Genomic DNA, 17,920 nt, shown 5'->3' with positions numbered 1-17,920 from the left:
GAAGGAGTATCTCAATTTTATACACACTTGCAAGATCCGAGGGCAACCTCAACCAGACGAAAGCGTGTCAGGAGTGGTAGGAAGTACTAGGTACTGTTATAGCAGAGGCCCAGTGGTTATATTGCTGTTCAGTCACAAAGTGCATTTCACAAAATGGTAGACACCGCCTAATACATTTTAAATATCTTCACAGAGTCTACTACACTCCAGTGTGTTTGTATAAATAAGGTCTGAGGGAGAACGACAACTGTAGGAGGTGTGTAAGAGGAGGTGCCAATTCCACTCAATTAGCATGGGACTGCCCTGGTGTCCATGCATTTTGGATGGAGGTGGTCAAGGTGCTTCAGGACATAACAGAAATACCATTACTTATCACCCCCGTAGTTGCCCTTCCGGGCTACGATAAAGAAGTTCCCAAAGCATCTCGCAGACTGGCTGCTCTTGATACATTACTTGCAAAACGGAGAGTGGCCATGCTCTAGATGAAGGGGCGTCTGCCAACATTGCATGAGTGGTTTAAAGATTTGCAACACAAAGTCCAATAACTACAATGCTCCAAGACCATTAACTTGTAGAGCACAAGATAACTGTGAGCCGTACCAGGCATATCTTAGGCGCAGGACAGCAGTAGATACCGGCGGGGTGGATAGTATAGGCAATGATGAAGGATTCCGACCACATGTGATGTGATGTTTCCGACCACATGCGAGTCTCTTACTTAATCGTGGAAAGAGGAAAGTCGGAACTGAAAAAGAGTGTGGGATGTGTAAATGTCAAATGATCGCTGTCAAACTGTTGTGATTTCACTTGTAAAGGCCCATGTTATGTGCATGATCCTCTCTCTCACATTTATTTATGGTGTATCGTTCAATGGGCTCTGGTAATGTCGCTTTGCATGTTATCCTCTTTTCGTTTCAAGATTGTTTTTCACATTATGTATGTTAAGATACTACAATTCGGCTACTGTAATGGATAGAATTGCCATAAAATGACAAATAAAGTGTTTTTTAAAAATCTATCACTAAAATAACATTGCCAATATTTATCAAATTGCAGCTGAGTGAAAATATACAATCCCTGTTAAGAGTGCCTAACAAGGATTATCACAGTGCAACTCTTCTAACCCCACAGATTGTTGGAGGAGGAAACCAAAACACATTTGCCTACTATAGTAATCTGTGAGATTCGTTTAAGAAAACATTTGTGTACAGGTTTTAACACCATGTAATATTAATACACCATAAAAGGCATATTGGCTTTAACATGTGTAGGATATTGGATTACGATTTGAGGGGGTGAAACCCTACTCAAGCAGCAACCACAATTCCTGCCAGGGTGGAGTCAGAAGCAAACCCCAAATTAACCTGTGCTCACCCTTCGGTAGCTTGGCACAGATCAGTAAGACATAACTTTGAGGCAATGTGTGAAGTATTTAGGAGGCACTTCAAACAATAATAAAGTGAAAGCACAACATAATAAAAATCCCCAAAAAATGTAGAAAGATAGAGTAAAATGTAATAAATTATTTGAGAACAAAACTACAAAAATTCAATCAGTAGAACCGGAGATAAACAATTTTAAGGATTTACAAAAAAAAATAGTGCCTAAAGGCACAAAGCGTCAACTATGGGTATCTGGTAGTGCCGGACAAGGACAATGTCACTAATTCAGGTTTACCATGATGGAGTGCGGGCCGGATACAGGGACCAAGTTAGGCCCGCTGAACAAAGTACTTTTAATCCTGGTTGCAGAACATTGCGAGATCCTGCACTGAGGATGCGTTGCACAGCAGCTGTTCCAAAGAACCTGCAATGCGAGGTTCTGTGTTGGGGATGCGTCACACAGTAGCGGTTCTGATTAAGCCATCCACTGGGCTTGCGAAGCGAAGTCCTGCTCTGCCGTCGAGGGTGCCTTTGACGAAAGCTTGCGATGCGAAGTCCTGCATCAGGGATGCATTGGGGAGCTGCAATGAGAGGTTCGGCATCAGGGATGCGTCACACACAGGTGGTTTCAATGTGGAGCTGCGAGGAGCTGCATCACGCTGCATTGGTTTACCCAGAAGACCACAGCTGGGCTGGCAAATAACCTTCAGTCCCACTTCCAAGGGTCCAGGACTGGGATGGCGCCACTTGGTGGTGGGGGCAAGACTCACAGCAGGCAGAGTCTAGGTACTGGCTTTAAGGTGGTTGGAACCTATACTGTCGCTGAGGCGCTGATCAGGAGGCCAGCCAACTGGCCCTTGGAGTCACTCTGGTGTCCTGGGTTCAAGATGTAGGTTCAGCCCCTTTCACTCGGATGTACTGAAGAGTTGGGTCTGAGGGTCTAATATTTATACTTGGTGCTAGCTTTAAAGTAGGAGCAGGTTCTGGAGGTTTCCACCCCCATAGGTGCTTGGAAGTTCCTGCGCCCCGGTCTGGTCCCACATTGTCTTGGAGCACACACGACTAGTGGGAAACCCTTTGGGAGTGTGCTGAGGCAGAGCCTTTGTGGTTTTAAGTGTGGTAGGTGACAGCTCCTCCATCCCTAGCAATTCAGAGATGGCCCATTCTGCCAACACCTAATCCCCCTTTGTTTACTATCTGGGAGTAATATACAAACACCAACTGCTAATAACACCTAGTTGTGACCCAGGATACAGGCTGCAGGTACCAAATGGTGGGGACAAAAAAATGCCAACTTTGTAAAAGTCAGAACACAAAACAATGAACCCGGCTCCGTACTACCGTACACTCCTACTACTCATGGAGTAACGAACAGTCAACTCTTTTATCTGTCCGAATGGAATTTTTATTAGACCATTCCTGTTTCTTATTAATTTAAAAATTGATCAAAACAATTTTTTGGACTGCAAAAGAAACACAGACTTATCAAAATCAAATTCACACATGAACTTACACGTATATACAATTTTTGAGTTACAACCAGCATGGTGCACGAGTTGAATATTCCTTCCCGTTTTTGATTGAAAAATAATACCCTTGAGGGAAAGCACGCCCGTATTTGAGCAAAAGGAAAGTCCATTACATTCAGAGTTTTGAATGGGTGAAGATGCAGTAAAATTAAAGAGTCTTCACAGAACTTTGTTCTGCCCATACTCTGCAGTAAAGAAATTCATACTGGCAAAGTGTTAAGGGAGCCCCGTAGGCAGTAACATAAACGAGTCCAGTGGCAGAAAAGCCAAAAGCTGTTGGAGCAAACGAACTGGAGCGGCCGCTCCATCTCTAGAAAACAGAATATCCGGTCCATTTATATGAAGCCCTGATGATAGTCCCAGTACTATTCGCCTGGGTCTTGAAACGCGTTGGCATTTTGGGAGGCATTTAGTTAATTCTGAATGCGGCGAGGGTTGAAGGAAATTATTGTATAAAGGATTGATATACTATTCAGACACTCTTTTGACGCTGGAGTTGGAATGACACGTGGTTCATAACATTTGGATATTTTCCTGTTTATTACTAAATTTTGAATATGATGTAAATTTTCCTAAAAATGTGTTTTGCATCAGATTAATGTATGAATTCATTTGCTGCTTTTGTCATGTTGCAAGCTGTTGCCAATAATTTTTTCACAGTGTCTAAGTTCATTTTTGTCTTTAAGTGTATGTTAATGTGAATTGTATATACGTGTACGTTCATGTGTGAATTTGATAAGTCTGTGCTTCTTTTTCAGTCCAAAAAATTGTTTTGATCAATTTTTAAATTATTAAGAAACAGGAATGGTCTAATAAAAATTCCATTCGGACAGATAAAAGAGTTGATTGTTCGTTACTCCATGAGTAGTAGGAGTGTACGGTAGTACGGAGCCGGGTTCATTGTTTTGTGTTCTGAATTTTGAATAGCCCTACCTGGCCCCGGTCCGTTGGGCTTAACCCCTGTAGGTTTTTGCAAATTTCTAAAAGTGGCATTTCCAGAATTGTAACTTAAAATCCAGCTGTACCATTAAAGAGGGTTTTAAATTACAATTCTTGAGATACCAAACTCAATATTCCTACCTGCTCCCAATTGAAAGTCACCACTTCTTAAATGTACTATGGTAACCCATATTATATGGAAGAGGCCGGCCTTACAGTACTGAAAATAGAATTTAAGAGTTTTTCACTACCGGGACATGTAAAACTTAAAAATACATATCCAACTTTTTAAAAACACTACACCCTGCCCTATGTCGTGTTTAGGGCCCACCATAGGAGTGACTTATATGTATAAAAAAAGGAAGGTTTAGGCCTGGTAAAAGATTTATTTTGCAAGGTCAAAATGGCAGTTTAAAACTGTACCCACAGGCTGAAATGGGAGGCCTGAGACATGTTAAAAAAACTTTTTAAGAGGGTGACACAATTAGTGCTGCAGGCCCACTAGTAGCATTTAATTTACAGGCCCTGGGTACCGGTTGTACCACTTTACTAGGGACTTGCAAGTAAATGAAATTTGACAATTGGGCCACTGTTACCATGTTTTAGGGAGTGAGCACACACACTTTAGCACTGGTCAGCAGTGGTAAAGTGCCCAGAGTCCTAAGACGTTCCAAAAAAAGAGATCAGCAAACATGAAAATGTAAGGCAAAGGGTTTAGGGGAAGGCCCTAAGGCTGACCGGTCTAACAATCTGCTTTTCACAATAAATAAATTAGGCCTGCTTCCTTTGTCATAACATTACATAGTGATCAGACCAGCCTCTTTTATAAGCCTGTCACCAAAACCAACTCAGGCCTACCATATTAAGCATTAGGTGTGCCACAAGGTAAAAGTGTAATTCAAGCTCTATTTTTAAGGGGAAGCACACACCTACAGTACAATCATAACTCGTAGAGTGAAATTTCACTGTGCAATCACCAGAAAATGCCCCTCTCTCAAACTGCTTTTTAAAGCCCCCTTTCTGGTGATTGCCTAAAGTTAGCAACAGCTGCACTGACTAAGTCAGACCTAAAATTGGGGAGAAGTTCATAATCCCCCACAGGCTGGAGGAGGAAACAGAAATTATTGTTCTACTTGTTTGCCTGGTTTAACCCAACTTCAGTAAACGCTAAGCACCAATTTTTAGGTCACTTAATATGAGACGCACACACAACACACTCTTTACTTTTTAATAATGTCCACACATCTAACTTTTGCAGTGGCTCCGTTTATTGTTGCTGCATGATATTTTTGTGCAAAATATCAGAATCCTTATTCCTTCGTGAGTTGTATTTGTGATCTCCAGCGCCAGCAGACTTCCTGCATTCTCCTACCAATTCACTTGTACTCTTGTGAAACAAGTGTGTTTTGGGCAGGCAGATTGGTTTCAAATATACATGAAATACTTGTACATTCCTGAAAGACCTACATTTTTTTCTATTTTCGATTTGTGATGAAATGTGATAATTTGTTATGTTCAGATTTTCATGTGCTCGAAAACCAACTAACTAATGTCATTATGTAAATATCTAAAAGAACAAGCCTTGGCAAAACCAATAGGTCTGTCTTAGGCTTGCAGCCTTTGACCCTCAATGCTTTTTTTTGTTTTGTCATGGTGTTTGCATAACTTTATTGGTATTTTTATTTTAAATATATAATTTCTTATTAATATGGTACTGCTATTTTTTTTTTAAACACTCGCGGACCCCATGGTTAGGTGTTTCGACTCCCAGGAGTTTACGGACCACAGGTTAATAAAAAGCTGGTCTAAGAAGTCCAACCAGGAGTGGCAGAGGACAGCCGTGGACCTGGGCTGTATGGAGCCACCCTCGCTAGGCACTCAAATTGGTCCTCTCTAGTGTGATAACAAACCCATACATAGGAACTGGTTTTATATAAATCAGCCAAGATACACGCGCAAAGGAATCCACCCAAAACTGGGAGAGGAACCAAAGAGAATCGAAGCAGAAAACCAGCCAAAGTATACGCTTAGAGAAGTCCACTGAGGAGGAAGCAAAGTGCAACCGCCAGCAATGGCAACAACCAGCTGTAGGATATGGCAAGGTGTTAGACTAGAAGAGGCAGCAACGCTCTCAAAGAATTAACAGGCACCACACACAGATGGAACCAACCAGCAGAGGTGATGGCATAACTCCCTGGTGAGGGTGACCTTTGAAACCAGACAGAGAGCTCACCTTCAGCAATTCTGCAGAAGTAATTCATTGAGGTTACAGAATACGGGCGGTTGAGGAAAAGGCTTTGGTTCAAACAGGATGTGGGAGGTAGAGACCCAGACAGGACTGTTGCTACAAGACACAAACAGGGACGACGCCCTGAATCTTCCCGCCTTCTACCTGGATAGCCTGGCTGCGTAAGGGTGCGGCTAACCAGAGGAGGGGCCTTAAACTATGGATGGCGAGAAGGAGTGCGGGTTGGAACAGGGTAAGTCAATTAGGTCTTGCATGCGTTGAAACACACAGGGCGCGTAGTTGTTCAAATTAAGCAATAAAGATTAGCCCCCACAGTCCAGTGTGTGCTAGAATACCTTCAAAACCAGCCCAGTCGTAGTGCTGACTACATTACAAACTTTTTTTTCCTGCAGAAATACAGGTCTAAACTGAGGTGGTCGTTTTCAAATTTTCAAACCTACTTGAGTGAAGGGCTGGCCAGGTGCTGGGCGCGGTCTCTGCAGGTCAATCTCAAGGCTCAAAGCACTAGTTAGTTGCCCCGTGGGGCAAGCAGTGAGGAAAGGAAGTACTTCTCTTGAGCATTAGCCGGCCCCCTTTGTACGGCTCTCTTCGCCTTTGGGCCCTGAGCGTCATTGTGGCCGCTTAGGACCTGGCTAAATGAAAGTATCATAGTCAAACCATAAAATATTTATTGGGAGTTTTGCAAACAGTCAGGGAGAACCGAAGGGACTCAAAAAGCATTTCATAAGATTCTGCTGAAATGCATTGGGACAACAAGAGCGTCAAGGATAAAGTGGAAAAAACAACACTCACCCTTTAGAAGTGAAACCGCAACAAGCAAGAACGAATCCCTAAAATAGCTGGGACCTTGGCAAATATACAATACAAATATTTCAGTGTTTGTTTTGTATATAGTTATTAACAGTGGCATGTCTACAAGAAACACATTATCAATAATTTATCTAAAAACACCAGTGTGCTCAACAGGAAATGCAGTCTCCGTTTCCCAACAGTTCACTCGAGTGCCAGAAATCTAGCAGTAACTGGAGTGAGACACAGCCCTGACATTTCAGAGCCCCAGCACATGGCTACAGAGCCCTTCTGTGTTACTGGTCCAAGGCCCCAGAAAACTGCTGACTCAGCCCTGTTAGGGATGCAAAAATGAATCTACGACTTCTGCAGCTGTATATTTGACTGAGTATTAATATAATATGTAGTAACAACCATTAGCTAATGAACTAATTGGCTATGTAAAATAGCTAGTGGGTGAAAATCCATTTTGTGAAAATATATGTTGGCTCTGTAGAGAGTAGGCCTGGGTGGTGAACTAATGTTCAGCTCTAAACAGTCTGCTGCCAGTATCTATAGTAACTTTGTTTTTACGCAAGTACACCTCATATAGAAAAAAAAAGTCATATGAAATATCAGTAAACCGTATTTCATACTGAAAGCATAATTTCACGTAATGGTGACATTTTCAAGCAATTTCTCAACATTTCACAAAAAAATGAGATCCTTTTGCACACCTTGAGTTTACCACCTTATCGCAGCGTGCCTGAGAGACAATTCTAGACAAACCCAGGCAGTGTATGGGACAGTCCTAAAACCAGGATGAACCGAATGGGCTCGAATGAAATAGAATCATGGCGAAATCTGACAGGAATTGTACCTTTTACAAAAAAGCAGGGGTTCCCCCTTAAAACTCTGCTCACGTGGCTCATTTCTGATCCAAACAGTAGATTTCCTTACGGTGTATTCAGATGTTCAAGCATCTGCTAAACTGATGCACATTGGCCTAAGTCTCCCTTCTTGATGCCAACACAAATGTTGCTAATTTGAGAAAGTCCTCCTTGTAATATGATGAATCTCAACAGGAGAATTATGCGGTGCAGAATGAGCTATTAAATCAGACTGCCTCGCAGAAGTTATATTTCATTTTATTTTAGATATTTGGAACAGCACAAACCATGCCCCAGGGGTGACTGGGGTCAGAATAGAGAACAAGCATCAAAAATCTAGCTGAAACCAGGATGTGATGAGGTGGCAATATGAATATTGCCCAGTTGTAGACAAACCAAATACTTTTTACGTTACACGTCCTTGTGCATTAAACTACACATTTTTACAACATTAAGCACATGGTGTAAACTGTTTTGACCAGTAGCACGAGATGTTCAGCCAGTGGTCGCAGCAAGGATGAGAATGCAGCTCTTGCGTGTGGAAGGCAAGAATTTAAAACCACTAATCTCCTCACTGGAAAAGGTCATGCCTAAATAAGTACCATGGAGTTTGAAATCGCAAATGTGCACTTTTTAGGCCTGACTTCAAGCATTCCAATATGCCAGTGCCTACCGGAGGTACTCTCTAAAATGGGCTTGGGATGAGGGAAGGGGAATTCCTGGCCTTGCTATTGGTTGAGCGATCAGTGCCATGCTTCGTGAATGGAGTGTGGGCCCTGAACGGTGTTCTTTTAGAAGCATTCGCTGGTTTCATTGACCTGGACTGGTGGAAAAGAAATCTGCGCTTCGTATAAATCATTCAGGTGTGGAAGTGCATTGCCTGGGGGTAGCGAGGTTCATCTTTTGCAAGGCCCATCACAAGGAAGAATTTGATGGGACCATTCGAATATGGAGCAAAGAAGGGTGGAGTGAATACAAATATCAGAAAATGTTACTTAAGAGAGACTGTTTTGTTCAAAATATGGGACACCAAAAAGCAGCGAAGTCTTTAAAACAGCATAAATGCATGTCGAACCATAACGGACAATTGTTTTTCAGTGAATTAAAAACATGCCAGATTCTCATAAAGAGCAAATCTACATTTGATTTGTTTATTCCCGTCTACCCGCCAATGTGGGTCGTTGCAAAATAGCTCATGTCATGCATGACAGCTTGGGATAGTTTTGGTATTTTAGGCAACAGGTGTTTGCATTCTGGGATATTAAGTTTTGCTTTTAGCATGGTCTCATTCTGGGACATCAAGTTTTGCTCTTACAGTGTACTCAAAGCCTTAGAAACCGCAGCATGCAGGCTGATGCTGGACACAAAATGCCTGGTGCTGCCTGAAGGCATTACACACAACAGGATGCAGATTGTTGTGTTCCCCCTGTTGCACACAGCCCTGTGCACACACTATAGATCACTGTGTGCCCACAAGATAGACACAGCCTTGTACCCATGACCTGCATATCACCCAGTGCTCCCAAGGTGCACAAGCCCCCGTGCTCATGTCATGCCCACCACAGGGGGCTCACTGTGGCCCTCGTGCAATGCTTCAGTGAGACTCACCATTAATCCTCCTCTGGTGTGCATAAACCAATGCTGTTCTTCTCCACTTATCCTCGAGCCCCTTGCACCACACCTGCTGGCGCACATCACACTGAGTGACTGTTCATCAGTGTGCACTGGTACTGGTCTGGGCACATGGGTATCTGAACGTTTTCCCTTCTGAAAATGGGGCCTGTGGGCATGATCTGTGTATTACTGTTGTGCGCATGCTCTATACAAAAGCCCAGCCTATTGGATTTGACAATGTGGCAAAAAAAATATATATTAAGTGACCGACTTGTGCAAAGAGGTACTAACCAACTACTCCTCGGATCTCTCAGCTTGCTGTGCCCAGATGATTGTGGAGTAAATACGTCCTTGTTGTTCACGGCGCCTGAACCACATGTGTGGCAGGACTTGTCACACATATCAAGCGGATAAATACAGCAGTGCTTTGATAACAGGAGCCCGCAGCTGCGGGGTGTGTGTGGAAATGTGGTGTTTCCATCAGGGTAGGACTGAGACAGAGGAAAGGCTGCAGACTTACTTGTAGTTTGGTAGGACGAGAGCCCGTTTTCCTCCTGGGTAGTCGTAATTGTATATGTATTTATACTGCCAGGGCTGGGCATGGGCGAGCTGTGCCCAGGCTCCAAATATTCCATGGGGCGCAGCAGGAAGCCGCCCGACTTAATGTCATGCAAACAGAAGCTCGTCCATCCCACTTAGTCTCAAGCAGGTCCCGTTAAAAGCTTTGTATTCACCACATAATGTACCTTCGCGTAATTGTTAGAACCCTATTAACTCCCTGCCCTCCTCCCATGTTCCTCACACCTCCTGCAGGCACACCGCAACGCCCCTCCGCCCCTACAACCAACACCAGAATTTCTCTCCGCTCAGACACTGTCCCGGTCAATCCAATTTAGGGCTGGCCCTGTATATTGCACTTACTACCCCTAACGAGGCATTCAAGTGCTTTTTCAGCGAGTAATACTCTACTGCTTAACCCATAATTAGTAGTTAGTATGTTAGCACATTTTGTTTTGCTCGATTTTCGTGTGCATTAGTTCTGGTAGGTTTTTGCTTTTTTAGTATAGTTTGAAGTAGGGAGAGAATGATATATCGCAGTTCCAGAATTGGACACAGCAGAGCTTCCTCCATTAGGACGGAGGAGTGTTGTCCTGCCACTCAAAGCCACAAAAAAGGAGGCCCTGACACACTGCATTGAGACCTGCGCCAACCAAAACCAAGGAACTCTTCACCATCGTCCGAGAGTTCACCTGCCCGTCAGCCACCCAAATCCCAATCCCTTCCTCACAGGAACTCTGCGACGCCCTCGCCGACCACTTCCACAACGAGATAGCAACCATCTACAGAAACATCGATCCCCAACCCACAAGCTCCTCAATATCCCATCGACCCCTTCTGCCAACCACCCGCTCACCACATGAAACAGCTTAGCACACCAAACGCAAACTCTCTAATGAAATCCATCCACTCAGAGCACCCACCGACCCATGCCCCCACCGACTTTTCAACCTAGGAAGAGATGTGATCAGGCATGATCTCACCAACATCCTTAACACCTCCATCAGCACAGCCACCTTTCCTGACGCCTGGAAACAGGCAGAGATTAGACCGCTGCTCAAGAACCATCGGCAGACCCCAGCAAGCTCTAGAACTACCATCCCATCTCACTGCTCCCATTTTCCATCAAAGTACTGGAGAAGGCCATCAACCTCCTCCTCACCGAACAGCTGGAGAGAAACAACCTGTCAGCCCTGATCACTGCAACAGACAGCATCAGCACCCTACACGATAGAGGAGAATCACCGCCCTTATCCTAATCCACTTCTCCGCAGCCTTCAACACCTTCTCCCACCACACACTCATCGATCAACTGTACCAGATTGGAATTACAAACGACACGCTCAAATGGCTGACTTCCTTTGTCACGGGGCACACCCAGAGAATCTGTCTCCCTCCCTTCACCTCTCAACCCAAGCATACCATTCAGGTATCCCTCAAGGCTCATCCCTCAGTCCAAACCTCTTCAACAGCTACATGACCGCACTCACAGACATTGTTAGAACCCACGACATCAACATTGTCTCCTAAGCTGGAGACACATAGTTCGTCTTCTAGCTCTCAGCAGACCCCACCACGACAAAGACCAACTTCCACAACTGTATGAAGAACGTCTCAGCCTGGATGAAGAACTGTCTGAAGCTCAACATGGACAAAACTGAAGTAATGATCTTCGACAGACACACCTCCCTCTGGAATTACTCCGGGTGGTCATCAGAACTCGGACCCACCCCCACTTCGAAAGACCACACGTGCAACTTTGGCATCATCATGGACAGCGAACTCTCCATGAAACGTCAGGTCAAGGATGCTTCCACACTCTCTACATGCTCTGCAAAATCTTCAAGTGGCTCCCCATCAGCAACAGGGAAACTGTGACACAGGCCCTCATTGCCACCCAACTGAACTACGGCAACACACCCTATGCAGTCACCACCACCAAACTCGTGAGGAAACTCCAGACAATCTGCAGCAGACAGACTGATCCTCAACCTGCCAAAGAGGACCCACATCACCCAGCACCTGAAAGATCTCCACTGGCTCCTTATCCTGAAAAGATGCCAATTCAAGCTCCTGACCTGCGTCTACAAAGCCCTCAACGATCAAGGACCTAGCTACATGAACAGTCACCTGAATTTCCTCTTACCTCCCAGGAACCTCCCCTCCGCTCACAGCCATCGCACAGGTATCACGCATCTGCTTCTGCTGCACCGAAAGATGCTCCTTTCCCTCCTCGCTGCCAAGTCCTTGAACACCCTTTCAAACCCACCTCTGCACCTCAACCTCACTGACCCACTCCAGGAAGGGAAAAAATCTGGCTCTTCGACTGACTCCACAACACAGCGCCTGAATAGCCTCACGGGTGATAACCAGCGCTCTGTAAGTACAGTATGATTGATTGATTGAGTGCAGCAAACATGAAAAATCAATTGGTAATAAAAACAAATGTATCACCATTTTATTTTTCATACTGGCAATGGCAGCCGATTCTGAGTGCAGAGTCAGGAGCAGGGAGGAACAGTGTGCGAGTGCACTTCAGTTTAAAAGGTGCATGTCACTTTGGCCAGCTGTCTTACGATGGCCAGCCTGACATGCACAATTTAAACACTCCAACCCGAGTTAGCTGGGTGGAGAGAATGCACTGGCCCCCAGTGCCTGGAGGAGCATCGCACCAGCGCGCTTCAGCCAGTCCTGGTGCCAGATGTTCATGAAAACTAGATGAGCTGGTCTAAGTCATTATATCAGCAAAGGGGCAGGAAGTGGGGATGGCAATAGAGTGGGTGGGCTCCGTTCTCAGCAAGATGTTGCATTCATGATGTATTCTCTGTGTTTGTATGTCGGGTGCTCGCCTTTACTTTGGACGTCATCCTACCAAAGTTTGCAGTGTTCATGTTTTTAATAAGAAAAAGCATGCTGCTGCAAGCCACATGAACACAAACCAGCCGAGCCCGAGCCAGCTAAGGGCAGAGACAGGACCTCTGGCTGCCTTCCATAGGACATACGTGTGTTCTTGCAAGGAGAACCTTGTGTGAGAGGTGAGGGAGTTCAACAATTAATTAGTATTTTTATTAAGAACAGAATTATGTCTAGCTCCGCCCTTCTGTGCCTATGTTTGATGTGTGCGTCCCGTCACTGACTGGAAATCAGAGCAGAGAAACATTTCAGGGCCTTGGTTTCCGGAGGGATTGTAGGTGTGGACGCAAGTGGCTAGAGTTTGGAGCGTTTACGAAGAACCATCAGTTTGACCTCATTCCATGTTGTTGTGGGTGCTGCTGTCTACAAGGCTTTAGGAGCCTTGTAGACAGCAGGAGAGCTAGAAATGTAAATAGTAATTTTGCATCAGGGACCGGAAGAGCTGGGTGAGTAAGCAGGGCTTGTCAGTGGGTCACATATTCGCCCCACCAGTTTTATTTGGCGCTGGCAACCACTGAGTGGACATATAGTTTTCTGTCCCTATTATCTCAAATTTTACTGATGGAGGGATAGCCACCCTATTAACACTCCTGCAGAGTGCCATGGTGGCCTGCTTTAGTTTATAAGGGTGGGAAGTCTGCTATAATAAGACCATAGTAGACAGATGCCTTACGTCACCACCATAAGAGACTACAAGGGGGCACCAAACTTCAACAAATGTCCCCAAAAAGGGTTTGGTTGCTGTAGGAGGAGGAACAGCTAAATGGCAAATTGCCATCTTTCCTAGTTTTCTGAAAATCCTTGTACAGCAGCTGATAAATGGTGACCTTGAAGCCGTTTCACTTCTGTTATTCTACCCGGCTAGTGGAGAGCAATGAGGCCTTTATGGTAAGACCAATTGTCAACGGAACTTCTCTAAGCAGGTGAGGGCATTTCTGGAGATACCTGTACACTTGTACAATGTTTGATTGCATTACATGGATGTCTCTGTGCATTTTTGTGTTTTGTTCCTCAGAAAAGGTGTTTGTTGGATGCCCATCTGCTCTCACATGGAGAGTGACCCCGGCTGGCTTTGATGCAGGGGCCCTGTGCGCTACAGTACAGAGCCCCCGTGGCTACAGTAGGGCATTTGGAAATGGCTGAAACAGGTCGGTACAGGCAGATAAGGTAATGGAGATGTAGCTCCTCCTATATACCCATTCTTCACTTTTACCCCTGTCTTCGGGGAGGCAATAACAAATAAATATACAGGCACCCACTTAAGATAGTTATAAACTTAATTATTTCTGCAATAGGGATCCCTCCTATTAAAATATTATTTTCTGTATAAAAAAAAAAAGAAGCGCTTCACTCTGAGTGTTGGTCTGCACCAGGGTGTGTTAGCGGCCCTATGAAGAAGCATTTTACTACACAGTGGGTGAGGACAGTCTTAATAACCCTTTGGGTTTCCTAGTAGGTTTCTTTCTTCCCTTTTTTCCCCTCTTCAATTGTCTTTCGATTTGTATATTCCCAGCTCTCCATCCCATTAGCTGGGATTTGTTCTGCTCATGGAGAGAAGTCTATTCACCAGAAAATCACCATAGAAGGGCACACAGATCAGTCGAAAACAGGAATATACGCACAATCCTACCAAAACGTAACCCAAGTGCACCAAAATGATCAACCTGAAAATCAGCTACCCAACAAACAATATGTGTCCTAGACACCACTGCAACAGTAAACGATGATCAACTACAGGTGTAAATGTTTCCTGCAAAGCAATAGGCCACACCAGCTGCCTGGCTTTCACCTAGTGAAGCCAGAAGCATGCCTTCATGGATTCGGAAATGACTATTCCATACATCAACACTATTAAAGAATTGTAGACTATCAAACAAAGACTGACCACTACTGTTCAATTCAAGAAATTGAAAATCGTGGCCTTCTGGACACGACTCCTACCCCTCAACCCTCATTAAACTACAATAACATACAATAAAATGGAAGCGGCTTGCAAACTTACTGGGAAATTAGAACATTTACTCCAGGAGCATATTAGACCATAACTGGTCTTCTCAGAAGCCCCACTTGCCTTCAGGTTTACAAAAAACCATTGTACGGGACAAAAATAATGGCAAGAGGCAAACAACCAACCCATGCTATCATATATGAAAACCAGTAGAGTCGAGGACCAAAAACGCTCAACCCATGGGTTGATCCACACCATGCAGTGCGGATATCAACAATGGATGTGGAAATACGAAATAAAGGGGAAATCACCAGATTCTCCAGCAAGGACGTCAAAGTAATCATGTGTATGACAATCCCCGATGGAAATCCAGTGATACAGCAGCAAACAGGGTATGTGAACACTTTCTGGCCCCGCACAGAGCATTGAGGATCAGAAAATTGAAATACTTTTAAAGGGAGTAAGTGAGCATGATGTATGGTCACTGAGTTTTTAAAACACACTGAGAACAGAGCTGGATGAGCAGCAGGGCAGTATAAAAGATTGGTCCAACTGACAAACATGCCTTCCTTGTCCTAAGATTAGGATATATAGGAATCCTAGCCTAAAAGCTACCTCTCTCGTCGAGAACTGCCTACAACCCACCGATTACTCGCACTCGCCCTTGCGGACACTCTTAACTATATTGCCTCTGTTGAAATAGACTTAAAAGGGGTCATCAAGTGTAGAGAAAAGAACGGTTCTCTGTGCCCTGTCCTGCATCTGTAACAATAGGTGTTCTAGAGTGTTGCTTCGTTTGATGACGTCAGATGGGTTTTGTGATGTATTGTGACATCATTCACCAGATGGCCCCTTTAAGATCTACATTGTGTTGATCCAATGCACACCTCAACCATCAGTTTCTTCTTGGTACATCACTGCGTACCATTCCAGTTTACTGGTATCACGAAGACCGGTCTAGGACTAGCCGCAACATCACACAGACACGGAGGCACACACTGTGCTTTATGGAACACACTGTTTAGTCAAGGCACCACCGCCGATGATGCATTTCTCAACCACAAGAAACAAACCATCAGTGTGTGTAGTAATGCGGCTCCTTTAAGGTTTTAGAATACTGAATATAAAACCTATGATATATTCTACTGTATCCAGGAGACAGACTGGAGTTCCAATTATGCCAGTTGGAGCCCGGCTGGCAGGAGATCACGTCTCTCCAGGCTCTTGACAATAAATCACCTCAAGATACTAAAGGTGTTGCTTGGTTCTTTTTTTGGCAACCAGACAAGAAGGTCAACAAGATTGTCACTTCTGAGAACAGGAAATGAAGTTATCAACGCATATCACTGCGCAGGTGGCAGTAGAGCGAAGGCTTTCAAAAGGTGTGTGTCCTAGTCAAGGGAAGCACAAACAAATATCTAACAGCACCAGAGGCACATTTTTAGACTGAACTAATGACTGCTTCTTTTAAAAAAAAGAAAAAACTAGGGTAAACATTTGAAAAAATAAATATATGTATACAGTTGAACCAAATGTCTATAGAAATGAGTTATTGTACCCACAGTTTGAAACTGAGCTAGCCTCTAATTGGCTGCCAGACGGCAAACGTTTTATCTCCATTAGACTCCAATCCGCGTCGGGGTGAGCAGGCAACGCCCCAGGCAGCGCCAGATATTCTCACCAAGGACTGGTTAAAAAATGTGCACATATCTTCTGGCCAGCCTTTCATGTTTGGTTGTATGTCGGAATATCGATCTGGTCTAACAAACATGGACGCCTATATGCCACGTGCAAGGTAATGCTATTAACTAATATTAACTCCATTGGGGCAACATTTTTCTAAACGATCATTGGGACTTTATTGTTTTGTTAGACGATATTTATCCCTCGATATTCTGGTACCATACCTTCATGCTTACTGTGGGAAATAAAATAAAAAATCTGTAGATCAAAAAAGAAAATGCTTACACAGGTATGCAGACCACTGTTTGTGTCCATGTAATACAAAAAGGCAAATAAATAGTCCATTGGACCGAGGGTTGCAAACACAATCCACAGGCAAAAGTTTTGGCCTGTCCCAATAGCCACACTGCAGATATGGTATCAGTGCTTAATTTGAGCTGGTGGTGTCTGGTGCTCAGCACCAGTACTTAATTGTCAACACCGGCACTTATGGCTGTCTGCCACATGGTGATGCTGTTTGCCTGATTTAGAGATGAGAACAATACAGTTGTTTATCAATTCAAAATACATTACACGTTTCTAATACCCGCCAGTAACAGAAATACCAAAACAAGTTGAGATGCTTCAAGTGATCACACTGGAAAGATCTAATACAACATCTTCCAGAACTAGGATTCTTCTGATTAATACCCATTTTAACAGCTTCAACACAGCACGAGGGAAAAGGTTGCACCAGCCAAGTGAAAACCTGGATAAAATCGTCTCTGATCACGTGACCTATGAAACAATACTCTGCGGAAATTTTAACGTGCGAAAAGTGGGATTGACTCGTACTGGCTGCTCACCAAAAAATTGTTTAAATAAATAACTGGACAACACGCTAAAAAAACGCAGAGACTGCAGTTCATACAGACTACAATTGAAAACTCCAATCCATCTCTTAAGCTTCGGAAATCTTACAGGGGCATAGGTACCATTGACTACGTGTTCACTTCAGGAAAACTCGTGGAACATCTCGAGAGCTTTTAAGTACTCTCCTTACATGAGAGCGACCACCTTCCACTCCTCACAACCTTTAACCTCAGTTTAGCTAAACGGGAAAGCCATAAGACGCTGGGCAACTCTCTCCACCGTGAAGCTAAATTCCTAATTCAGTCAAAAGTGTGGCCTGGTCTGTGCGGAGAAAATAAAACTAAGGAAAGTTACTATAGGGCAGTCCCTTCAGGTCAAAAGAGGCAAACATATATTAGCCCACTGGGAACCAATAATCAGGGGCATTTACAATTCATTAGCCAATCCTCCAAGTCGTGGATGCCCTTTGCAAAAAAATTCCGACAAAAACCAATGTATCTTGATAAGTTCCCAGCAAATCCTTATAATGATGAAAGCGTGCCATAATACCCATAATCATCACACCAAAGTCGCTCTGCGACAAGAACTGAGGGGTG

General features: G+C 44.1%; 1 protein-coding gene across 2 annotated transcripts in view; it reads right to left on the bottom strand.

Moving 5' to 3' along the window:
* PPP1R16A (protein phosphatase 1 regulatory subunit 16A) overlaps positions 1-17,920 on the bottom strand; it is a 339,253-nt gene that overhangs the window by 268,141 nt on the left and 53,192 nt on the right. The window lies entirely within an intron of this gene.

This window comes from Triturus cristatus, chromosome 5_1 (assembly GCF_964204655.1).
Source record: "Triturus cristatus chromosome 5_1, aTriCri1.1, whole genome shotgun sequence".
NCBI classification, from domain to species: Eukaryota; Metazoa; Chordata; class Amphibia; order Caudata; family Salamandridae; genus Triturus; species Triturus cristatus.
This window is presented reverse-complemented; position numbering and strand designations above follow the sequence as displayed.